General features: G+C 34.9%; 1 protein-coding gene and 1 long non-coding RNA gene across 2 annotated transcripts in view; both read left to right on the forward strand.

Annotated features, from left to right (window-relative positions):
- PACRG (parkin coregulated) overlaps positions 1-27,483 on the forward strand; it is a 632,164-nt gene that overhangs the window by 461,539 nt on the left and 143,142 nt on the right. The gene's annotated exons all lie outside the window — the stretch shown is intronic.
- The window catches only part of LOC130456851 (uncharacterized), a 70,255-nt gene that overhangs the window by 30,225 nt on the left and 12,547 nt on the right, over positions 1-27,483 (forward strand). The window contains exon 2 of the long non-coding RNA XR_008915880.1: positions 1-27,483. This exon is cut by the window's right edge and continues 12,547 nt beyond it. This is a non-coding gene — a long non-coding RNA (uncharacterized LOC130456851).

Here is a 27,483-nt window from a genome sequence, read left to right on the forward strand (position 1 = left end):
GTACAGAGAAAGTTAATGGGAGTAGAATAGACTTTAAGGGTGAGTCCCTCTTCCTACCTACTGGCAAGAGCCTTCAAAGAAGTCTGCATAGAGGACAATCCGTCCTCATTTTTAAAACCAACATAGAGAACCTACCATTTTGCTCAGTATCCACAGCACAGCACTTTTCAACTCTCATTAGTAAGAATTTTTTTTTTTAAGTTTAACCTATCAGAGAATTAGAGAATCTTAAAATTTGAAGGGACTTAACAGGTCATTTTGAAGAGTATTCTAAATAATAAATACTTTCTAATAAACTCATCCTTGCCTTTCAGTTCTTAATTAGAGGAGATAGAAAATAGCTGGTGACTATTTTATGCTTTCCTATAATTGACATTTAAAATCTTTATTCAGCTTTCATTTCACAGGAGTAAATTATCCTGGTCTCTTTATAGGTACTTATATCAATTAATCAACAGACATGTATTAAAATGCCACCCAGTGTGTCAGGCACTGTGTTAGGAACAAGGGACACAGAGTTTACATTTCATATTCTTTTATAACCCAAAGAACTATACTTCTCAGAAGTAATGCAGGGAAATTGGCTAGAGTGGCTAGGGACAGAGAAGCACAAATACCTCCCAAATTACAATTCCACCAATTAAAGATTCATTTGAATTAGTGAGCTCCTCTTTGAAAGCAAATTCCCCCAGGATAGTTAGGCTTATCAATCATTCACACCTTAGAGTGAGTGACTTGAAAGAGATAATTGTTTTCCTCTGACTGAAATCAATCACACTGAAAGATTGGCAGTTTTGATTGGGGGAAAGTTGTTTTAGAGCAGGGAGCTCTTCTAAAGAGTACAAAAAGTATTGGAATACCCAGAAGGTAGAAAATAAGGGAAGAACTATGTGCCAGCAGAGGCAAGAGGAGAGGCTGGCAGGATGCCTGTGAGGTGAACACACCTGGACTTGGAGAACCTGAACTTGACTCTTGCCCTCAGACCTTGCTAGCTGTGTGACCCTGAGCAAGTCACTTCATCTCTCATTCTGAGTTTACTCATCTATCAAAAAAAAGGTGGGGGGGGGGGGGTAGAGATAATTTCTCCCACCTCATAGGATTGGTTTTTTCCTAAAAAAAAAGTTTGTGGTTGGGGAAAGGCAAGAGTTTTGCCATCAAAGGGTATAGCACCAGGTTCATGCAGACTTAGATTCATCCTTAGATTCAGCCCTACTCCAAAAAGGAGGGGAGGTAGATGGGGGAGAAGGAAATCCAACTTTTTTCATGGCATCATTGTAAAACAGCAGTATCATTCATCCTAGAAGCAGAACTGACTAAATCCCCACAGAGCTAAAGGACAACATCAGATTCATCACCCCTGTTACCCATACATCCTTTAAACATATCTTCCTATGAGGTACTGTATCCTGTTCCAACTTTCTTCAAATCATTGTTGTAGTCATCTATGAAACATTTGTTGAGTTTTCTGCCACCTTTTTAATTGTACATTCTAGAACTCATCATAGCAATCAGTCAACAATAATTCTTTAACATTTGTTGCTAGACAAGGCAGTATCTATAATACCAAGGAAGGAAGACATTCTTTGACTTCAAAGAATTTAACATAATTTGTGAAATGTCATATAAACTTAAAGCAACTCTTAGTTCCCTACTTTTGAAATGCCCTCACTCCAACCACTTTCCACTTGCCTTAAGAACCAACTCAAATGCCAGTTCCTTCACAAAGACTTCTTTGATCCTCCAGAGTTGGGGATTCATGGCACATTATTTGTATTTCTTTTAAGAATTTACCCTGTCTTATGTGTGATTATAGTTATTTATGCATTTATTTTCAACATATAGATTATAAATAAGATTTATAAACTCCATGAAGGTAAGGAATCTGATAATTTTTTATCTCAAATACAATATTCTCAACATATCAAGTGTTTAATAAATGTTAAATAAACTAAATCTTTTGAATTTCTTATGTATTTCCTAAGCTGGGGAATTTTGGGTTCAAGTCCCATCTGGGTTGCCAATTAATGCGAGAATTTAAATTTAGGTTTCATGCTAAATATAAGAATTCTAAAGTAATATTTTGGTCACCAATTTTAAAATATTACAGCTTAAGTCAAAATGACTTTTAGTGGCTTTATTTACAAAGAGGTGGAAAGAGTGAAAGTGGAAAAATGTAAATAAAGAGACAGAAAGTACTACCTAGCCACAAATATTCTAAGTTTAATCCTAATGTCTCCAGATAGCAAATGTGAATCCTAAAAGCAAATCTCACCAGAATCCAAAATCTTAATTAGGAAGCCAAAATCCAAAGATCCAGGAGTCACTTAAGGCTAAGATTGCCAAGAATCTCACCAGAACTCACACCAAAGAGAGTGTCTCACCAAAGCATCAATGAACAGAGAGAGTCTCCTCACCATAGAACCAAGGAAGGAATCACTTCACTCACCACTGCAAGATCCAAGGGAAGTGTCTCTTCAAGCACCAAGGCAGGAATGACTCAAAGCCAGAGGATCTAAAGAAAGAATAAGCCCCAAATCCAGGAAGCCATGGCCTTTTTATAGTCCTTTTCCCAAGTCAATTCCTATATCTTCCCCTCTTCACAGGAAACAATCATAGCTTCCAAACTGCTTAGCCTACCTGAGTTGAGCAGTCCCCTTTGAAGGTGAGAGTTTTTGACTTGTGAACTCTTCCACCTAACCACTAGTCAAGTGTTAAGATTGATTAAACTAAAGGTTGCTGATTAATTACATTAGAAATAACAAAAAGGAGGCAGCTGGGTAGCTCAGTGGGTTGAGAGCAGACAAGTAACTTGACCCCCATTGCCTAACTCTTACCACTCTTCTGCCTTGGAACCAATACATGGTATTGATTCCAAGATAGCAGATAAGGATTTCAAAAAAAAAGAAATAACAAAGAGATAATTCTATCTTCAAGATATGCATAAGACTTCAGAGTTCACAAAATGCATCTACTTAGCTTATTTTATCTAGTCCTCATAACAACACTATTCCCAACTATTTTTACAATGTAAGAAACTGAAACAAAAATTCAATAAGTCAAATCAACATTCAAGAAACTGTGCTATGATTAAGGATAGATAGAAAGATTCAAAGAAAACTTAAAACAGTCCTTGCCCTCAAGGAGCTTACCATCCAATGGGGGAAGACAACATGCAAATAATTATGTAAAAATAAGATATAAACAAGATGATTTGTTCAAGATCTGCAGAGTTGGAAATTCTCAGTACCACCATAGTTTGAATATTAGAACCTTAGTCTTCTTATTCCTGTGTTTGTTCTTTCTATTACAACTGTGAGTAGTGATTGGTCTTCACAGTATTTTAAAAAGCTTTATGGGAAGATTACTTGAGCTTCTTGCAAGCAATACTCCTATTTATTATTAGTTTTTAAAGATATTACCATATTTTTGTATAATTTTAACCTAATATATTAGTGGAACTTTGAGGGGTTTCTATGCTCTATGCCCAGAGACTATTTCCTAATCTCAGCATTGAGTCTGTATTGTGTATCCAGCCTACTATCTCTTTTTCCAATCATTCATGCCCTTGATGATGCCTTTTATGCCATTCTTTCTATGCCAGTTATCTTTGGCAATCATCTTCCTATTACCCTTTGCTTTTGCGATTTTTAATTTCTAATGTTAATTCTTTAGATATTGTTGTACATTCCATGATTCTCAGTCATATAGCATTTCCAGAAGAAAATTAGTGTTAAAGAGATAGGCTTTTGCAGCAATGAGCAATTTGGGATCATTGAAAGCACTGTACAATTTTTCAAAGGCAAGCGAGCCCAATTTCCTCATCTTGCTCAATTTTGAGTCTAGCTGATTATCCAGCTGCAACTCCTGTCCACTGTCTACATACTGATGAACAAATTTTTGATTTCATTTTTCCAGTATGGTTGACTAGACAAATATTTTTCTCACTGCTATAGATTTCACTAAGAAATCTCTATAGTCTTCCAGGTGGTGGGTGCTGAGGTAGGAGAAAGAGAGGGAGCCATCACTGTTGAGGATTAGTCATATGTAAAAGTATTTAGTAACTATAAATCATGAATGCAGGACATTCCCCAAGATTTGGGGGCATTTTAAAGCTATTACTTAAAAAGATTTATTTAAACTTTTTAAGCACTTAAAACTTCACTAAGACTTTTGGAACACCTTATGTAAATATGAGTTTGTTTTATTTCTTGGTAATGGTATATGCCTTACAGTATTTTAAAACTGCCATACATAGGAAACATAGCATCACTCTTCTCATCCTGCCTATTTACTCTTTTATTCTTTCTAGAATGATAAAGGAGTGCAGTGAGAAGACAAAAGATATAGATGCATGTCTTGGCTTTGCCATTTTATTGGCCCTGTAATTTTAGACAAATCCCTTAAATGTTTCTGAATTTCCTGATGTCACCACCACTACTACCACTACCACCCTCTTAATTCTTGTATTAAGCATTAAAACACCAATTGTTACCTTGTTCTCCCTTTAAAAATTACATTGTATTTACTTATCTGAGTACAGGTTGTGTCCTTCCAGGACAATGTAAGAGAGCTCCTGAGGGGAAAGACTGTTTCATTTTGCCTTTGTATTGTGCCCAGTATTGAGCACAATGCCTTGCATGTAGTAGGGATCTAATAAATGCCCATTTAATTAAATGGACTTGAACCTGTTTACTCATTTGTAAAAATGGTAACAAGAAGATTGATTATCAACAGGATGTCCATCATTACCCTTGCTGCCTTTATAGGGTACTAGGTAGGAGGTCAATTCTCTACCTTGGATAAGACCATTTAGAAACACTTTAAGGTAAACGGGCATGTGATTAGAGCTGAGCCAACAACCTCCTGCCTGCCCTCCCTCCCCCACACAAGAGGAAGGGAGAAGCAAGGTTAATATTTTTAGTTTTTTGTAATCATCCTGAGTTTAATAGAACTCAGTGTTCCTGGTGTTTCAAATTGCTATAGCAGTGAAGCACCATATAATATAAGAGGCTGGGGGAAGGGAGTAAAATTGCCTGGGAGAATTCCTGTTTTAGGTGTCCATTAAAACATTTCTCAAGAAACTGATTTGCTGCAGTTTTAATGTAGTTTAAATTTTCAACTCCATTGTCTTAGAAGTTAGGTTTTAAAATTAATAAAATGATTCACATAGATTAACCTTTTAGTGTTTCTTAGAATATTTAGGTTTGAGTTTGGTGGAAGAAAGGAAAAAAGGTAGAAAGAAAAAGGATTTTTGACATGAGCAGTGCTTCTAGCTTTGGATCTTAGTGATAAACTAAAGTTTATCACTTAACATCACTTTCCTTGGTGGAAGCTGTAATTGATATTTCTGGGTGGCTTTTATCTAATATCTACATGTCATTTTGTCTCCTTTTCAGTTAATCAACCTGTATTAAGTGCCTACTATGTGCCAGACATTGTGTTAAGCACTGGGAATACAAAAAGGAACAAAAGACAGTTTCTGCCCTCAAGGAACTTAAAATCTAACAGGGAAGACACATGCAAACAAATATAAAAAGACCTATATACAAGATAAGTCAGAAGTAATTAACAGAGGAAAGTCACTAGAATTAAGCTCAGTAACAGACTCATTATTTTCTTCATTTCAATCTTTGGAATATACTTGGTTAACTTCAATTTACATGTAGAAATTCCCCCCTTGTATCCTAGTTAATCTGCCTCTTCATTGCTCATATTTTACAGCTTTTTTATACTTTGTCCATAAGCAATGTAATATAATACCCTTCATCTTTTCATCACCAAAAATGCCTACCACCACAATCCATCATTTTCAAATTCCTCCATATGATCAAAAGCTTCTCTCCTCTTTTCTCTTCCTGTGCCTTTTACTTTACTTCTCTAAATTATTCTCCATCCTCATCAAAATCTCTGATTATTCCACCCTCCCAACTTCACCAGACTATCACTTTTGTTCTAGCATCTTGGCACTTTAGCTAACCAATCGAACTCAATACTGTCATACATTTGAGTTTTTTTCCTCTTGTCTTCTCCTGGCTCATCCATCCCAAATCTTAAGCACAAAACAGTGATGTTGAACCTTTTAGAGACTGTTTCATGCCCTGCCCCATACATGAACTCCCTTTCCATCATAATTCCACACTTCAAATCTCTTCAACATTATCCCCAAGCCTCTCTTTTGCTGTAGTTTCAGAAAATTTAGGACTCCTCTCCTTGCCCAACTCAAATTCTATTTTTGCATCCCTGCTCTCTGTCCTCTCATCTCCTCTATGAGATTGTCCTCTAAATTATCCTCTCTTTCTTCTTAAAAAACTTCTCATTATCGCCTAGTTCCTTTCCTACTCCCTAAAAATATGCCCAAATCTCCTTACTCTTTTACATTTTTTTAACCCTTCCTTACTGTCTTAGAATTGATACTAAGCATCAGTCACAAGGCAGAAAAGTAGTCAAAGGCCATGCATTTGGGGTTAAGTGATTTGCCCTTGTCAAAAACCTAGGAAGTGTCTGAGGCCAGATTGGCCTAACTCACTAACTATTGAGTGACCTCACTGTCCCTAAATATGTTTTCATTCATTAATTCATACTGTCATCTCAACTATCATGTTATATTTGTTCTCACTTTCATAGCCACACCCCCAGGAAGAAAAAACTGTCAAATCTCCTTAACTCTACTTTCTTACCTTCATTCAGCTTACCATCATTCACTTCTCAACCTATTACAATAGAAATTCTATCTCCTCCTCTTCACTGGGCTTACTTCCTGAAAAGGAAGGGAGAGAATAAATGTTTATTAAGTACCTAATAAGTGCCAGGCAATATGCTAAGAGCTTTACAAATATTATCTCATTTGATCTTCACAGCCATCCTGGGCAGTAGGTGCTATTATTTTACCCATTATACATTTAAGGAAACTGAGGCAGACTGAGGTTAAGTGGCTTTCCCAGGATCATGCAACTACTATTTATTATCAGATTTTGACTCATCTTCCTGATTTCAGATCCAGTGTATTATCCATTAGGCAACTTACCTACCTCTAATGACATAAATGATCTCTTTATTGATAAACCCAATGATATTTTCCCAGTTTCACATTCTTTTTAACCTCTTTGTTTCCCACTATTGACCACCTCCTCCATTCTGAATATTGTTCCTTTCTCTGTTCTTGTGACAACTTTCTCATATTTTTCTTCCTACCTTTGTGTCAGACCCTTTTGTCACCTTTGTAGAATCATCACCCAAATCCTGCCCAGTATCCATGGGTATTTTTTCTGGGTCCTCTAATTTTCTACCCATATATTCCCTTTCAGTGATCTCACTAATTAGTCTGTAAAGTACTTTAAATATGTTCTTCCCCATCCTCTAGTTTGTCCTTTATCCTTTAAAGATTTCTTGGTTGGTTACCTTCCAAAATATATATATGTATTATGTAGTCAAGAAATACCCAATATGTTCTAGGTATTATATTAAACTAAAGCTATAGAAAGAGAAAAACAATCCCTGTCCTCTCAAGTAGCTCACAATTTAAATGATTTAGACAGCAAGCTACCCAAGGGGAAAGTCTGCATGTTACAGTTCTTTTGTTCTTTTTTTTTAAACCTTCACCTTCCATCTTGGAATCAATACTGTGTATTGACTCCAAGGCATAAGAGTGGTAAGGGCTAGGCAATGGGGGTCAAGTGACTTTCCCAGGGTCACACATCTAGGATGTGTCTGAGAACAGATTTGAACCTAAGACCTCCCGTCTCTAGGCCTGGCTCTCAATTCACTGAGCTACCCAGCTGTCCCCTCTTTTGTTCTTCATTATATTTAGTGTCATAGTTGATTAGAGGATCATAAATTTAGACCCGAAGAAGTCTTCTAGCCTCTTCACCTCTTTTTTCTTTCAACTCTTACTTCCTGTCTTACTATCAATTCTAAAACTGAAGAAAAGGGGCTAGACAATGGGGGTTCGGTGACTTGCCCAAAGCCAAAGAGCTAGGAAGTATCTGAAGTCATATTTGAATCCAGGACCTCCCATCCCTAAGTCTGGTGTTATATCCACTGTGCTAACTAGTTCTCCTGGCTCCTCTTCTTATAGATAGGATGTGGAGACTGAGAACTAAAATAATGACTTGGTTAAAAAAAATAGTCAGAGATGAGATTTAAACCTAGGTTTTGAAACCCCAAATCTGGTATTTCTACTTTCCTAAAGTGCTGCATATAGAAGGTTCTCAATAGGAATTTATTAATTTAATTTCATTGGATAATAATAGTACCCACCAAGAGAGCTACTGTGAGGATCAAATGAGATAATAATTATAAAGTGCTTATGATAGTGCCTGTCACATAGTAGTCACTATAGAAATATTAGCTATTATTAACTAACAAATTGACAATTTTATACTACAGTTTTTGAATGATGTTCTTATGAGGAAGTTTTTAAAGGATTAGAATTTTAAAGGATTAGTATCTATTACATTTGTTCATGATCCCACACATGTGTTCCTCATTATTGGTTAAAGTTAATTAGCCAGTTAATTAGCTTTTAGAAATTGTTTGCTAAGATAGTAAAGTAAGTACTTACTTTAGAAAGTAAAGTAAGAACTTACTTTATATAGTATACAATTGATAAGCATTGATTCTAATAGAAAGAATTAGAACTATTCATATCTTTCTATTACATATTTTACAAATGTAATCTTATTTTTCCAAAGAATTGTATGTGATTATCTTTTATTCTTCTCCTATGAGCCAGTTTTCCTGTACATAGTGCATTCTTTCCTCTATTCTATTGTCTATGCATAAAGTACTATTCTGGTATCTTGACTAGAATAATATATGGGTCATTCACACCTTGGAAAACCAAAATTTATAAATATGCAGAGTTCTCTCCATTCTTGGGTCACATTAAAACTATTGTTGCTGAATGGTTTATTCACTGGAATATCATGAGCAAGGTTTTCTACTTATCAACACACCATGGCAATTCATGTAATATTTCTATTCTCTGTGTATAGCCTAGGATTATGCACCAGTTACCACATTGATGCTAATAGATAGGATTGCCAAGTATGAAAAACAACAGAAGGCTTTCTCAGGTTCACTTCATTAAACATGAACAATTTACTTAACTCCAATAAACACTTGTTCCTTACATTGAAAACTCTCAAGAAAAATTACATTGTAATTTTTTATAAGGCATATATATATAATCACTTAAATGAGAGATCTATTACATATATTGTTATTCAACAAAAATAAGTTGCTAATAAAAACTATGAAGAGTACTACTAGGCAAAGTAAATGAAAGATTATGTAGGATTATATTTTAAAATAGAGAGTGGTGTAGCACATACACCAAAAGAGAGAGTAGTAAACTAATATTCCTTGACCCAAGGGGATTGTGGGAGTTTATGATTTGGGCCAGCAGCTCTTCTCAAGGATTCTAGTTGGCTATTTGGGACCACAGAATCTTAGGGGCAGCTAGTTTAGCTTCAGAAAAATAAATCATAGGGTAGGGATGAAGAACTCAATTATAGAAAAAAAAAATTAGTATCCAGTAGCCAAAGATAAGCTAAAACCTAAGATAAGATATAGTAAAAGCATAATAGATCTAGAGCTAGGCGGGACCTCAAAGGACATATATAGTCCAACCTTTTCACTTTATAGGTAAGACCTATATGAGACCCATAGAGGTTAACCAGTTATCTTCAATAAATTCAAATTACCATGCCCAAAGAAATTATAACCCAGAGTAGTGGAGGAGAAATTGAATAGTGTGATTGATAATCTACTTTCAGTGACCTTGGAAAGATCCAAGAGAATGGGAAAGTTCACCAGGGCTGCAAAAGGACAAATGTTCCAACATTTTCCAAAAAAGTCAGAGGCTGAAGTCTGCAAATTATAGGCCATACTTTATTTCCTGATAAAATTAAAGAACTTGTCATTAAAAATTATGAAAGAAATAGATAAGGAAGAGATGATCCTAAAAAGCCAGGATAACTTCATCAAATGGTTCTACTAGGTTGACATAATTTACTTTTTTTTTAAGTTACTAGACTAGGAAATAGAGAAATAAGTATAATAATAAATAGATAATAAGGAGTAAATATAGTTTACCTAGATTTAACAGTACATTTGAGTCTCTCATGCTGCTCTTGTGATTCTCATGGATGATATATAGGCCATACAATGGTTCATTAGGGGAATTCACAATTAAATAGTTGTTTCCAAAGAACAATCATTAAGATTCTGATGTCATCTTATTGTAGTTTAGGATCTTGATTTATTTTCCCAACTACCACTACTATAGTTTGAATCCCCAGTGAGTGACTGACTGTTTCTATGGGTAACCCTGAGGAATCAATGTTGGTTTCTATTACATTTGTTCATGATCCCACACATGTGTTCCTCATTATTGGTTAAAGTTAATTAGCCAGTTAATTAGCTTTTAGAAATTGTTTGCTAAGATAGTAAAGTAAGAACTTACTATATATAGTATACAATTGATAAGCATTGATTCTAAGGCAGAAGAGTTGTAAGAGCTAGGCAATTGGAGTTTAAATGACTTTCCCAGAGTCACATAAGTAGGAAGTGTCTGGGGTGAGATTTGAACTCAGGACCTTCCTTCTCCAGGCCTGGCTTTCTATCCACTGATCCTCCTAACTCCCCCTGCTTTGCTGGTTCTTTATGTATACTAAATCTACTAATCACGAGTAGAGAGCCCTTCACTCTACCCAAGGCTCTCGTGGAGTTGCTTCCCTTTTTGTTCTTAGTTCTCTTACTTGGTGATCTCATAAACTTCCATGGATTAAATTATCATTTATATATAAATGATTTCCAGGTCTCCATAACCAAATCTAACCTTTCTCCATATCTTCAGTCCTACAAAGCAGCTGCTTCTTGAATATCTCCAAATAAATGTTCCATACACCTCCCAAATCCAACATGTCCACAACAGAACCCTTTTTTTAAAAAAGCTTTCCCTCTCCAGCTCTCCTATTAGTAGGAGTCATCCTCTATTCCTCATTCTAATTCAGTCCATATATCCAATCTGTTGCCAAGTCCTGTCAGGTTCTCTCTCTGGGAATGGGGGTACGGGAGGTGAAAAGCATATTCTTCTCAAAGGCATTTAATTTCTCATGTTGAGTCCTTTGTATTTCTACCTTCAAAACTATGGTCAGTTCTCCATCCTACTTTAATCCTTCTAATGCATGTGTCTTCTTCCTTCCTAATAGACACTTTGTTTGGACTTCAGTCTAATAGTCACTTTCCAGGAGAGTCCTTCTTGCTACTCCCCACCTTCAGTTTGCCAAGCTGACAGATCACACAAATGAAGGGAAAAGACATGGTTTTATTATCTCTCTGAGGTTCTTGAAACAATCTCTCATATTTTCCCAGTCTGTAAGAGGAAAAGTTCTTTCCATATTTACATCAAAACATTCAACAAATATCCCTAAAGTCTGATAGGGTATTCCAAGTCTTTGATGGGGTTTCTGCTAACATACACCAATTTTGCAATGACTGAGTGGTCATAATGACAGACCTGTTCAGGAATTACACCAATTTAACACTGTCAACAAACAAGGATGCTGCAACATTATTATGGAATACAAGACAGAATGGTATGTACAGTAACATTTTAGATACTATGAGATAAGTAATCTGCTCTGCTCAGGAATAGTCTTAACAGAAAAATAAAAACAAAACCAAATAAAAAACCTGAACTATTCATTACAGAAAAAAAATGAGAGGAAAAATATCTTCTGTAGGCCCTGATACTGCTAAAGAAAGCCATTTTAGTCTAACCTAAAACTCCTGCAATTTTTTTTCCTATAATACTTTGCTGTTACTCCTCAAAAATCTATTCAAGACAGAATATTTACCACTGATTGCAGCCTTTACCTACTGGAAACTCCCATTGAGATTAAGAGTTGGCCCAATGGATATAGCACTGGACTTGGATTCAAGGAATTGATATTTAAAGCCTGATCCTCATAGAGGTAGTGTGACAATGGGAAAGCCATTTCTACTCTCTATATGCATTTCCTACTCTTTAAAATCAGGATAATAATAGCATCCACCTCATGGAAATGAGATATTATTAGTAAACTGCTTTGCAAAGCTTAAAGTGCCATACAAATGTTACCTACTATTATTAACATCATCATTATTAGATCCAGTGATTATAATTCACTTAGACTACATAGCATAATAAATAATGCAACATATTTTATTTCAATTTGATAAGCATGATAATATCAAGATGCATTAAGCTTAAGAAAACATGATTCACAGCTATTACTTACATATCAACTCCAATATGTTCTCCATGAACTCATACTCTGGCGTGCATTCTATTCAACTCCCGGTACTACCTCTATGCCCACAGAAGTAAAGTAGACAGATATATTGCCCTCTCATTAACTCTTCTGTTTCCCATTGCAGCAAGACGGAGAAAGAGTTCAGTACCTCATAGTAGTGGCTCCTGGGGCACCCTAGGCTAATCATTCTGTCTTGAAGGAAATGAATGAAACTCTACCCAAATATTTCTGTACCTCTCAAAATTGCTGCCTCCCCTGCTCTGGGTATGTGCTGTTACAGTCTGGCTTCTTTCTACCCTATATCCCAAACAAGGTGATAAGCATTTCATGAAGAAAAGTCAGACAAACTATAACAGGAATGTCCCAGGACTTCATCTATTCTGAAGATATGTCCATTTTATTAAGAAGTATAACAGTAACCCTGAGCACATCCAAAGCTGGTCAAACAGGGTTATTATGAAGGGATTCAAGTACATGCCAAATAAGTGCAAGGAATATGTCCTGGCCCTCTCTCTCAGAACCTAGTGGACTTTTTCCCCTCGGGATTCTCATGTACCTCAAAGGATTTGAACATTGTTTCTTTTCTCCACTGACAATGTCTTAAGTTCTGTACTGCAATAGTAGTACAATTTTCTGTCTTAGCTGATAAGAGTATTTTAAGTTTGATGTTTGCATAGTAGTTATGTTCATCTTTTGTTTGATGTTATTTGCTGTCTTGATTTTGCTTCTGTTTGACATTTGTACTTGTTTATTATTTAATCCCTTTTCCTTTTTCCTTGTTAAAATTCCCTAGAATAGGTTAGTATTAGTTAGAGTAAGATAGTTGAGTGTAGGTTGTTTGTTATTTTGGGTAGATTTCTTAGTTTAGGTAATTGGTAAGTATTTTGGTTTGTGCACAAATACAAAAATGGTGTTTCCAACATGATTTTTGATTCATGCAAAAGGGGGGAATGTCATGAAGAATGAACAGTTTGCAAAAAACTGAGAGGTGCAAAAGTCAGAATGAGTGATTGACAGGAGCATGTGACTAAGAGTCACATGGGAGCCTAAGGCTGGAGATCTGGAATAAGATTCTATGCCCCAACAGTCAGACATCTTTTCTCCTGAAGGACCTTGGAAAAACAGGTATTCTACTTCTTCTAACAACAGCTAAAGAGGGAAATCTTTGAATCTAGCTGCTGGCAGCTTGAGGAAAATAAGATTGAAGGCATACATCACCTCTGAAGATCCTGGCCTTTTGATTGAACTCCTTGTCTGAGAGTTGGCTATTGGGGAAAATTACTGTTTTGCTTAGAAAGATAGTTTTAGATAGTTTATAGACATTAGATTTTAAGATAACTAGTATAATTTTCTCTTAAAACCCCTGTTCCTTCCTCCCCTTTCCAACCAATAAATCTGAATTATTTATATGTTCCCTTTGTGTACATTCCTCACCAAATTCCCAATATAACAGTTACCACCAAATACATCAGGTAAACTTTTATAAAGGGATATTCATTTTGAAAATATAGCAGTAACAAACATATAAACACTTTCCCTAATACAAGCAGGGGAGAATTGTTCTCTGTGCCATTTGGTCTCTAAGGTCAACAGAGAAATTAGGTTCAAAACTCACTTCATTTCCTACGTAATATTGATCCCACCAAATTCATATCTAAAGACTGTATAGCTGCTAGCTTTGCAGATCTCTTCCATTTTTGCCATGGCTCCTCAGATATTGGGCTTGTTGCAATGCCAAATCTGGATTCCTGGACTCCCATAGTCCTGTGGATTGGGCGCCTAGCCTTTGGCACTTCCAAAATCAGTGTCTCTACTCCCTGTACTTGGAATGGAAAAAATGAACAAAAAGCTCAAAAGATATTAATTTCTCATGAGCCATATGGTACCAGAGTTGAAGGCCTCATGACCCCTTCACCTTAAAGAATAATCTCTTATATGCTGCTCTAAGACAAGGACTCACTTTTCTCTTCTAGAGGCATATGCAGCAAATAAATGTGCCTGAAGCTGACTCAAGATTTTGGGAAGATATCCTTCCAACTACTCAGCCACTGGAAAAAGGCTTCTCCCATCTATTTGGGAGGCCAACCAGAACAAGTTACAAAATGTCCATACTTCTGCTTCTCTCCCAGATCATCACAACCATATTAGAAGCAAGTCCCTGGAGTCTTCCACTTGGAGACACCACCTTAGCAAGCTGATGAGTCCTGTACAGGTTCCAAATCCCTATTATGCAAGGATTGCTTGAAGAAACAACAAATGTTTAGCTTCACCAAAAAGAATCCTCAAGGGAAACATCATTGCTCTCTTCAAGTCTTTGCAAGGCTGACACTAGAAAAGGAATTAGACTTGCTATGCTTGGATCCCAAAGGCAAACTCCAAATGAGTACAAAGAAGTTACAAAGAGGACAATTATAACTAGTGCAAGGAAAAGTTTCCTAACAATTGAACTACCCAAGAGTGGTGTGGGCTGCCTCAGGAAGGAAGCAGTTTTTTCTTCCATTGAGTAGTTTGAAAACTTTGTCAAATATATTTGATGAGGAGCTCTTCTAGGGCCCTTTATTAGATTAGATGACTCTCATGCTTCTATGCAACTCTTAAATACTTTGGGGAAGTAGGTTAAATATAAGCATTACCATCCCCATTTTACAAAATTAGGAGCAAGGAGTACAAGTTGAAAAGGAGTAGATTTTTGTCTTGATGAAAGGGAAAACTTCTTGGCATTTGGTCTATCAAAAAACAGAATAGGTTGTCTTAGAAAGTAGATGTCTCAAGTCTAGAGACGGGAAGTCCTGAGTTCAAATCTAGCCTCAGACATTTCCTAGCTGGGTAAGTCACTTGACCTCCATTGCCTAACCCTTACTGCTCTTCTCTCTTGGAACCAATACACAATTTTCATTCTAAGATGAAAGGTAAAGGTTTTTTAAAAATAAAGAAAGTAGAAGTCTTCAAACAAAGACTAGATAAATAGTTGGGCAGTACGTTATCATAGGGATTCTTATCCAGGTAAGGCTGGACTAGATGACTTCTGATATCCTTTTCTAATAGAATGTCTGATCCTTTCTTTAAAACATTGTATATCTGGTGTCAAATGGATCCTCCAGTGCCAGCTAAACCAACTTTCTCATTTTAAAGATGAGCAAACCAAAATTCTCTGAGGCCAAGTGATTTGCCCAGAGTCTCACAGATAATTAGTAGGATTGAAATTCCAATTCTTGGACTCCAAATCTAGTGCTTTTGACAATGTGCACCCCCCCCCCCAGGATTTATGCCAGAGCTGTGCCTCATTTCTAGTCATCTTCCCATCACTTATTTTCACAATACCAAATGAATTTTTTAAATTCTGAACTTAACAAATACTAAATAAAATGATCATTTCTATATACAAAGTAGAGCAGAAAAGGAATTGTACATGGAACTACAAAATCTTTATTGTTATAATCTTTTTTTTAAAAATATGTAATATGTATGTAATAAATTCAGTATATAACTTCCCAGGCAGGTCTTGTTTGCCTGTGATTCATTTTGGCTTTTTTCCTGTTCACTTCTGTGCATTCTCTTTTTTAATATACTCAAAAATTTTCACTTTATGTTTTCTAATGCTCTCATCTCTTTCTTACTTAAAAATTCCTTTCCTATCCATAAATCTGATGGGTAATAAGTTCCCTGTTCTTCTAATTTTCTTATGATACCTCTTTTTATATTTAGATCATGCATCCATTTTGATATTGGTCAATACCTAGTATCTACCAAAATACTTTCCAGTTGTCCTAGAAACTTTTACCAAATGATGATTTTTTTTAATCTCAATAACTTGGATTTTTCATTACTGATTGTTGTATATCTGTTCTGTTCCACTGATCTACCTTACTATTTCTTAGCCAGTACTAGATAATTTTGATAATTACTGCTTGGTAATATGGTTTAAGATCTGATACTACTAGACCTCCTTCCTTTATATATTTTTTCATTAATTCTTTTGCTACTCTTGATCTTTTGTTCTTTCAAATGAATTTTGTTGTTTTTCTAATTCAATAAAATAATGTTGTTGATAATTTGATTGGGAAGGTTGTGAATAAGTACATTAGTTCAGTTAGGGTTGTAATTTTAAATATATTGGCTCTGTCTGTTCACAGCAATATTTCCCCAATTGTTTAGATGTGACTTTATTTGTGTAAAAAGTGAATTTTTCCATAAACTTTTTCTGCATATATTGATATCATCATATGATAATTATTACTTTTATCACCAATATCAATTATATTGATAGTTTTCCCAATATTAAACCATCCCTGCATTCTTGGTATAAGTTCTTTTTGGTCACAATGTATAATCTTTGTGATGTATTGTTATAGTTTCTTAGCTAGTGTTTTATTTAGTATTTTTGCATCAATATTCATTAATGAAATCAGTGGTCTATATATTTTTTTCTTTTTTGTTCTTCCTGGTTTAGGTATCAGTATCATATTTATTTCATATAAGGAAATTTCAAAATATTTCAAAGACCTTTTTTCTTTATTTTCTTTTCCTTGTATTTTTAGGAAGTACCCTATACCTAGTTTCCCTTCCTATTTCCCCAAATTGAAGGAAAAATAGAAAAATAAAATGAAACTGTTTCATCAGTATGCATGGTCAAATAAAATAAATTCCCACAATTGGCTTTGCCTAAAAATGTATGACTTATTCTCATCTTTAGTATATCATCTCTACATGAGGAGATGGTGACATGTTCCATTATCAGTTCTCTAGAATTGTGGTTAGAATTGAGGGAAATTCTTGGGTCTTCCAAGTTTTTTTTTTTCCTTAACAATATTGTTGTTACTGTATAAGCAGTTTTCCTGGTACCATTTATTTCACATTCAATCAGTTTGTATTAATCTTCCCAAGATTCCCTGAAACAGCCTTTTGTGTCATTAAAATTTTATGACAAAAAAACACTCCATTGCATTCATTTTCAACTAATTCTCCGATCAATAATACTGCTTCATTTCTATTTCTTAGCTATAAGAAAAAGTACATCTTAAAAATATAGACATGAATTTTTGCAAATGGCGGGGTCCCTTTCCTTCTTTGATCTTTTGGGGATATAGGCATGATAATGATATTATAGGGCCAAAGCATATGAATAGCTGAGTGATTTGGGGAACATAGTTCCAGAATGCTTTCCCAGGGTGGCTGAACTAAATCAGAGCTCCAACAACCATGCATTAGTGTCCTGGCTTTTTAACATCATCTTTGACAATCTTAATAGATTAGTGTTGTTTTAATATACATTTCTTCAATCATTAGTGATTTGTAGCACTTTTTCATAAAGTAGTGATAACTTAGATTTCTTTCTTTGAAAACTGCCTATTCGTATCTTTCAACTGTTTATCTGTTTAAAAATCACTGTCTTGGATTCATTAACTTTGTCAGAAAAACTTGCTGCAAAGGTTACTTTTCCCCAGTTAATTTTTTGCCCTTCTAACTTTAAATGCATTGGTTTTGTTTGTGTTAAAAAATTTTTTTTGATTTTGTGCAGATGAATTTTTTCCTTTTAATCTTCTGTGCTCTTCTCTAACACTTATTTTGCATTAATTCTCCATCAATCCATCACTACAAATGGATTTATTGTCTTATTTCACCAAATGATTTTTAAATGAAGATTGTAGACATAGGAATGGTGAGGAAATGAAGGCATATTATTTCCGATGGCAAAGATGACTCAGACCAATCTTTTCTAAAGACATAACTTTATTATTGCAAAATCTGAGAAGCAGAAATTCATTAGAGTAGTCTGAGGTCTCAAGATATAAATATCCTTATTTTCTCAGAATTAATCACTCAATAGCTATAAACTTTAAATTTAGTCTTCTTTTTAACCTTTCTCTTATACTCTCAGAGGTGTAAAGTACAGTACATATCATAACAACCTGGGTTGAACCTAGTTAGTATCTGAATGGAAACTTTCCAAGTTCTTAGAAAGATATGTGTTATATCAAGTTGGATATACCCATACCCTCAGAATCCTATTCTGACTATACTTGACAGTTTCCCCATTTGTAGGAGTATAAAATGAAGGTTCCAATCCATATGATCTTTTGAACTTTATGATACTACAGTTTAAAGATTTTCCAACAAATTTCAATTTAGGCTGCTAAAGAAAATTCTCAGTGTACAAACTAGCTACTTCCTCCTCCAGTTTCAATGGAAAGGGAGAGACTTTTCCACTAATTCTTTTAAACCCCTGTCGTATAGTGTCTTTTTGTAAGGTCCAAGGTTTTCTGCTTCGTACACCTGAAAGGGAAGAAATTAAATATCAGCCACAAGTGGAACACTTTCATTTTGATCTCTTGCTTAGAAACTGGTCTTTATAAAAATCATTGTGGGTATGAAAATTGCTCTAAAAGTTTTCAACCATTTTAAAGCCTTTCTTATATTCCTTTAGTTAAATGTTGGAGGTTGGGGTGTGGTCTGGGAGGAGATAATGAAGTCTTTTTTTTTTCCCATAGCTCATTCTACTTCTGAGTTATAGAATAATGATTTGGGGGATTTTTTATATCAGCAAAGAATATAGTTTCTTTTACTGTTGAAAATTATTATGATTGAGGAAAGAGTCAAGACCATGGCACAATGTAGAAGTCATTCATTGTATTTAATGCTCCTTTTCATTTTTAAAAATCTAAAAGGAAAAATTTCAAAATATCATAATTCAACATAGAGTAAGATATAGGCAAAGAAGGATCTCAAAAAAAGCACTTTCAGAAATATGAGAAGGGAGAGATCACTTTCTGGTGACAGGATCAGGGAAAACTTCCTTTATAAGGTAGCACCTGTGCTGCACCATAAGGAAATTATGGGTTTGAGCAGGTAAAGATCAGAAGTAGCATCTTCAAGACTTTGAGAATCACCTGCTTGAATGCTTGAAGATGGGATAGGACATTCAAATCAGCAACTCTGCATTAAGTACCTACTAGGACAAGAGAGTATGCCTTCAAAATTTTTCATTCTTAATTCAGGATCTAAGATATAAATTTGAAAAATAAAATATGTATTACATAGCAATATAAAATCATATCATAAGATTGAATATTATTTGGAGCCAATTAGTATAACAAACACAAAATATTAGGATAATTTTTGAGAAGGGAGAGATCATCATAGGTTAGTCAGGTCAGTTTCATGGAGGATGTGGAATTTCAGTTACATCTTAGTGAATAAGCAGGATTTGGGTAGCTATATCAGAGTGGCAAAGGCCTTCTAAGCATAGCAAATAATATAAGCAAAGGTGAATAGCCAGGAAGAAATTTGGCATTTTTAGAGGACAATAAGAACACCAACAGTTATAGCTGAGGATTCCTGCAGAATAGCAGCAGAAAATAAAACAGAATCATTAGGTTGGGATGAGATGTTGAAAGGTTTTGAATGCAAGGCTAAAGATATTGAGTTGTATCCCAAATCCTCAGAATTTGCTTGATTTTGATCCAAGGTCATTATTTCATCGTATATGTCATGGAAAATTAGTGGCAGCACAACATAGTAAACTACTGAGAATCAAGTCAAGAAAGACCTTAGCTTACATCCTATCTCTGATACTTATTAACTTTTGTATCTTAGGCAAGTCATTACCTCTGTGAGCTTCAGGCCACCTCTAGGATCTAACTACCAAATCCCAGGATGTTAGGAGCTAGAGTTCCTTGCAAAATCTAATATACTCATATAAGAAAAGCTATTAATGTTTGGCCAGACCAATGAACAATGGCAATTTAAGAACAGCATATAAATGCTGTTGATTGATACCTGTGGTATTAATTACAACTGTTATATTCTTATCTCCCTAAAAATTCTATAAGGAAGATTGTCAGCTACTTCTACCAATGGGTTAAACAATAATGAAAGGAACGGGGAATAATACATCTAGAAATGACAACTCTAAAGTCTCCAACTCTTCCCCAGTATCTGACAGAATCTCCCTTAGTACCCTCCTTCCTCTAGAATTTTTAAGTTAATCAGTGGACCTTTCTGAAGAATTATAAGGCTTTTACTACAAAAATAATTAAATGAAACAATTTCCTATGCCTAAAATGATCAAATATGTTTCTGAAATTAGAAAAATACAGATTCATACCAAAAATATAGCTGTAATGAAACTGCATGTCCTTTATTGATTTTATTATGAAATAGTTTCTTGCTCTGTTCTTAATTCAGAGCAATGAAATGCTGTTGATTTAGTTTAAAATAAAATATTGAAAAATCCTTGTGCTCTAGGAGACTTGTCACTCTAATGGGTGCCTAATTCACTATAACAGTATTTTGGCTATATTGGAGCACAATGAAAGGAATTAGATTTAGCTTTGCCAGAATTTCACTGTGAAAGAGTTTGCTGTAACAGTGTTTTATTATATTCCTGTTGAACTCCAGCCAATTGAAAATAGAATCTCCTCTCCATTCTTTTAAATTAGCCTTAACCTATAAACAAAAGACAAAATCAATGTCCAAATGTAGCTTCTCATGCCTAGTCCTTTAAGAAATTTGTTCTAGTGCTAATGTGTAGGACTCACAGTTAATGGAACATATAGTAATTGAAAATGGTAAAGTCAGATTTCTCACTCAGTTTAGACTATTCAAGTACCCAGGAAGTGATCTATAAAAATTGCCCCATTAGTTCTCCGGGAGAGTTAGCACACAGTGGATGGACAGGGGCTTCAAAGTCAGGAAGACCTAGGTTCAATAACTTCCCCTGGCATATACTAGAATGCATTTTGTGACCCTGAGACAAATCAGTTAACCTTTTAGTGCCCTCAGGCAAATCCCAAAAGCTATCAATTGCAGAATAGTTTTAGATTTGTTATAGAAGGAGTTCCCTACACCAGAGATGTCATGACTCTGTACCAAATATTTTAGCTCAAACTGAGACCTACACATATAGCTCTATAGCTGAGAAATGTATGATCTCTATAGCAAATATATATACATGTTGCATTGTATATATATATATATATATATACATTATATATAATATAGAAGCACATATAGAGATCATAAACTTTCAGCTTTAGATCTGAAAAAGGACCTTGTCTTGTCCAGTTGAACCTTAGCAAAGGCATAGAAACTTGTCTAGGGTGTTAGACAAAGTCATCATCAGTCAAGTCAGAAATCAGTGGCTTAGTTCTCCAAATCCAGTGCTCATTTTACTATCCTGCACATTTCTAGTTCAATAAAAGGGTTTCTAAAGGATAAAGTCCAGTGACTAGAATAGGTTGAAGTAGAATGTCCTATACTTAAAAAAATTATAGTGAAACCACTAATAAGAAATTATTGGGCATAAACTCAAAAAAGTAATTCAATGCTTTGTGTTGATAATTAACAGAAGGTTTTATATAAATTAATTACTAAAAAAAGAGGAAACTAGAGGCAGATTTAAACCAACCAACAATAAATGTACTATTTATGTATGATGGCTATGTAAAATTATCCATGTCTTGATTCTTCAGATTCTAAGAAAACCTCTGATATTTTATTATATTTATATGTATGTATATATAAATTATATAAATAAAAATATTTTCTATAAAACCCTTTCCTTCTGTCTTGGAATCAATCCAAGGAAGAGTAATGGTAAGGACTAGACAATGAAGGTTAGGTGACTTACTCAGGATGTCACAGCTAGGAAGTGTCTGAGGCTAGATATTACCTCCTGCCTCTAGGCCTGTCTCTCAATCCTCTGGGCCACCTAGATTCCCCTCAATATTTTATTTATTCAAAATTATTGATGTGTATGTGTCAAGACATTGAATCTCGCCAAAAAAAATCTCCTAAAAGAGAAGGAAGGAGTGAACTCTACTTGCAAGTTAATGAAAGCAGCTTTTTTTCAGATGTGGTATAGTAGTAACGAAGGACATATTGGAAAGAGAGCTCAAGAGGCAAAAAAAAAATTCATATATGAAAGGTGGTGGGTGTTTTAAAAAATATAATTTTATGGATTTGGGAGCAAGCTACACTATACAGCATAAAAGAGAATAAAAACTTTAATAAGATCTATTTGCCCAAACCCAGAACCCTTTAAAGAAAGACCTCAATGGCAAGTGAGAATGCTACAAATAGTATAAATTGGATCACTAAAGAGAAGAATTTTGTTAATTACATGATTTCCCACAAGGTTAAAAAGACTAAAGCCAGAAAGGTGATGTAATTAACGTGGCAATGAACAAAAAAAAGAACTAAAAATGTCATCATTTATATTAGATGAGAGAGAACATTTTTGTCTTCCTAACAGAAAGGAAAAGAAAATTATTAATAAAGGGTGGTGAAAAGGCAGAGGTAGTTAATGTTGCATTCATTTCTGCTGCCATGGAAGAGTTGATGAGAATTGTTGTCTAGAACCAGTCCTGGTTAGTGTAGAAAAGTAAAACCTTTTAAAAAAAGATAGAAGCCTTATTACAAAAGTACCCCTAGAAAACTGAGCCAACCATTGTGGAAAGCAATTTGGACTTCTGTCCCCAAAGTGACTAAATTGTGCATGCTTTTAAAACCAATGAATATTGGACTATAACTATTATGCCTCTACCCCGAAGGGAAAAAAAAAGAGGAAAAGGAAGTATTATGTGTATAAACATACTATTAACAGCTGTTTTGTGGTGGCAAAGAACTAGAAATAAAAGAGGTCCTCATCAAATGGAAAATAGCTGAACAAATTATGATAAATGAATGTAATAAGATAGTTGAGTTGAGCTGTAAGAAATGAAGAAAGAGCATATTTCAGAGAAACCTGGGAAGACTTGTAGGTATTGATGCAGAAGTAAAAGCAAAACCAGGGGTACAATTTATATTATAACTTCATCATTATGAAAATGAATAATTTTAAGGATTTAAGAACTTTGAAAAATGTAATAATCAATCATGATTCCAGAGGACTAATGATGAAGAATGTGCCTTACCTCTAGACAGAGAGGTGCAAACTTAATATGCCGAATAAGGCACACATTTTTAGACAGGACTAATACGGGAATTTGTTTTGCTTGACTGTGCACATTTTTCATAAGGGTTCTCCCTGATTTGGGTGAAAAGAGGTAGGTAGAAGAGAGAAAGAAGAAAAAAGCCTTGTTAATGGACAATAAAGGAACTCAAAATGCCTACTAAAGTTAACAGGAAAGAATTTAAGTATATAGACCTTTGGTATAGATTCTTCAAAGAGCAATACTGTAGTACTTCTTAAACTGAAGATGATTTGGGGAAAATGCATAATTCCAATCAGTAGGGCTTGGTGAAATTCACCCAGTATTTTAAAAATCAGTGACAGGTATCATAGGACCACTTGCCATTCCTGTTTTTGAGACATCATGGAAGATGAGATTCTTCCTTGATGAAAAAGGCCAGTCACATAGTGACCCATTGTTAAACAGAATGACCTTGGTAATTACAGACTAGTCAGTCTAACCTTGACGGCTGGGAGGACAGAAGAACACAAAATAACTCAAAGCAACTGTCATGATTTTGAGAAAAATAAACTTCAGTTGTTTCCCCCACACAGCCTCCTTGCCCTATAAATGATAATCCCTTAGAATTAAATTCAGTGCATTTCAATTCAATAAGTGAGAAGAAAGTTCAAGAGTACATTTCAACTCATATTCAAAATGAAAAATTCCCTAGTAAAGGAGTTTTACTTGATTTCACTCTTTGTTTATAAATTTAGCATTTATTCTGTTTTTTTTTACCTTTATTATTCCATCATCTTTGACCCACTATCCTGTATCAGTATGTCCTGGCTTAAAACTGACTCCTTAAAACCCACTGTATGTTACTTATCACAATCCCATACACAAGCAGACTCTAAATCTGAGTAAGGTGAAGCATAGCAGAATGCCAGGTAGCAGAAGAAGCACCAAAAGGTACTCCAAGCTTGATGTCATAATATCTAGGTTAGAGTCACAGTGTTAGAGTCACTTAACAAATAGAAAAATCTACCTGAGCCTCAGTTTCCTTATCTGATAAATATGAATAAAAATAAAAATAATGTATTAAGTAATGTAATATAATAATATAAAAATATATCTAATATAAATAAAAATAACAGGAAGAAGAATATATATAAAATAAAAGAAACAGTAATTAATGAATACAAATAAAATAAATATGAATAAAAACCTGTCCTACCTAGCTCACCTGAACAAACTGTAAAGTGGGGCATACATTTGAGATTTAGTGATGATAATGATGACAACAATGATGATGATGACAATGATAATGAAATATTTTTGAATATAGGCTAGGAAAAATAAGATCTATAACTTTTTATTTAACCCTTACTTTCTATCTTAGAATCAAGACTAAATATTGTAGGTAAAGGTAAAAGGACAATAAGATCTATGAAATTGGGATTAAGTGACTCGTCCAGGGTCACAAGGCTAGGGAGTTTCTGAGCCCGGATTTGAACCTAGGGCCTCCCATCTCTAGTCCTGACTTTTTATTTGCTGAGTCACTTAGTTGCCCCTAGATGTATAACTTTTAATTGGGAAATAAGAAATTTACCTAGATGCTGACTTGGATGTAAATCATAACCATTTGTTCTTCCAAAGAAATCCAATTCTTCCTCCTTGGAAGCCTCGATCTTCAGGGACAACCTTTCTTAGAACTAAGGCTTTTATATGTCTTTTACAAGTTGTTATTTTTTCCTCTACCCCCCCCCCCAAAAAAAAGTTTAATGCTGGTTTTTATAGTACTCCAAAGGAAATGGGTACATATAAACACTGTGTTTGGAATTACAAACATGAGTTCAAATTCCATCTCTACTACTTTTGGACAACTAGATGGCACAGTGGATAAATATAAGACTTAATGTCAGGAAGGTCTGAATTTGAATTCTTCCCCAGATACTTACCAGTTATGTGACCCTGTATAAGTCACTTAACCTATTTGCATTAGTTCTTTTTCTGTAAGATGGGGATAAGAATAACATCTACCTCACTGTGTTGTCGCAAGGATCAAATGAATAAATATATACAGAGTGCTGTGCAAGCCTTAAAGAATTATAGAAATATTGATTGTAATTCTCATTATAATTATCATCCATATAACCTTGGATAAGACATTTAACCTGTCTAGGCCTCAGCCCACTACTATATAAAATAAAATGTTTGACCAAATGATCTCTAAGGTCTCTTCCAGTTCAAAATACATTACCCTATGATCTTGCTATGTGGACGTGTGTTGCCATCTCTTGATATATGGTGAGTGATAGCTCTGTTTTTTTTAACACAGTACTTGATGGTTACTTCATTTGCTTTTTCCTGTTTTTCTGCTTCACAAGTCAGGGAGGCACGACCACTTAAATGTGTAAATAAGTCTACATTTCTTGGCTACTAAGCACATTTTATTTAGCTTCCATGGAGATGGGCACAAGTCAAAATTTGAAGTCAAAACAATACAACAAATTAGAAGGGCCAATTAATTCACATAGCCTCATGTTAGTTGGAGGTGAAATACAAAGGTCCCATAACCACGGTTCTTTCTCTTAAGTAGCTTACAATCTAGCAAGGAAGGGAAAAAACAAGATAGTTAATTAACTACAATACATTAAATTATATTTAGAGTGTTATTTGAGTTCTGGAGGAAAATTATTTGCAGACATTAGAGATTTTTTTTAAACCCTTACTTTCCATCTTAGAATCGATACTATGTATTGGTTTTAAAGCAGAAGAGTGGTAAGGGCTTGACAATGGGGCTTAAGTGACTTGTCCAGGGTCACACAGCTAAGAAGGGCCTGAGGTCATTTTACTAAGTTTAAATCTGATCTCAGACACTTGCTAGTTGTATGACATTGGATAAGTCTCATAATCCTATATGCCTCTGTTTCCTCATCTGTAAAATGGGCTGGAAAAGGAAATGGAAAATCACTCTCATACCTTTGTAAAAAAAACCAGACATCCCACAGGAGCACATTGGATTTTTGTAAGTGGGCAATATCAATAGCCAGTGCCAGAGAAGTGGCAATGAAAATAGAAGTGAAGTAATAGGAACAATAAGTGTTGTGAAGATAGAATCAATAGGATTTGGTGATTAATCAAATATTATAGGTGAGGAAGAAGGATAAGTCAAAGATAATCCCAAGAAGAGCACACATAAAGTAGTGGAATCAGGAGGGGGAAAGAATCAGTAACCCTCAATTGGAGGGATTACCTTTTGTCAAGTAGACAAATACCAGAATCAGGAATATATATAGTATCTTACTTGGAGTCCTAGAAATAATTATAAAACACATGGGGTCATAGTATCATATAGGTCTACAGATAACAAAGATCTAGAGTTCATCATTTTACAGAAAAAGAAATAAAGTCCCTACGAAGTTAAGTGGCTTTTATCAATATCATTGCCTGACCAGGCTGTCAGTCAGCATCAAGCTAGCTAGTGGCCATTTGAATGAGATGCTCAACTGGCTGACTTTGATGCTTATGGAGAAACCTACAACCCTATGGTAACCCAGTCATCCAGTGACAGAATATTCAAAAGAATTTTAGAAGATGCTAGTCATACGATCTCCATCCTTCCACTATTTCATCACAAGATTCAAGGCAGCAGTTTGAGAGACCTGCTTCTATCATAGAAACACTAGATGATTTGATATCCTCAACTTTCTGATTTGAGTTCCCTTTACCCTTCATAACTAACTGAACAAGGGAAAGGCAGGGGGACCTCATCTAGCAGGATCCCCCAGTCCTCCAGGAGAAGAGAAGATATTCTTCAGAAAGCTATCTCAAGAACTTTTATATTATCCCTAATAAGAAAAAAGAATAATAAAAGCAACTCCCATTTATATGGTACTTTAAAAAAAAAATCCTTACCTTCAGTTTTAGTATCAAGTCTAAGCAAGGCAATTGAAGTTAAGTGACTTGTCCAGGGTCACACAGCTAAAGGGGATCTCAGACTAGATTTAAACTAAGATTCTCCTGACTCTAGACCTATCCACTGTGCTACCTACCTGCCCTTATATGGTGCTTTACAGTTCACAAAGTTCTCTATGTAATCAATACTCTCTGAGGTACTTTAAAAAAACAAACCCCATCCTCTCCATTTCACAAAGCAAGAAATGACTCCTCAGGAAGACTAAGGAACTTGCTCATGGTCAACTTGCTATTAGGTTTTAGTGTTGGGATTTGAATCCAAGTCTCCTAATTCCAAATCCAGTGTCCATTTCTCATTTCATTAATATACA

Source organism: Monodelphis domestica, chromosome 2 (assembly GCF_027887165.1).
Source record: "Monodelphis domestica isolate mMonDom1 chromosome 2, mMonDom1.pri, whole genome shotgun sequence".
NCBI lineage: Eukaryota > Metazoa > Chordata > Mammalia > Didelphimorphia > Didelphidae > Monodelphis > Monodelphis domestica.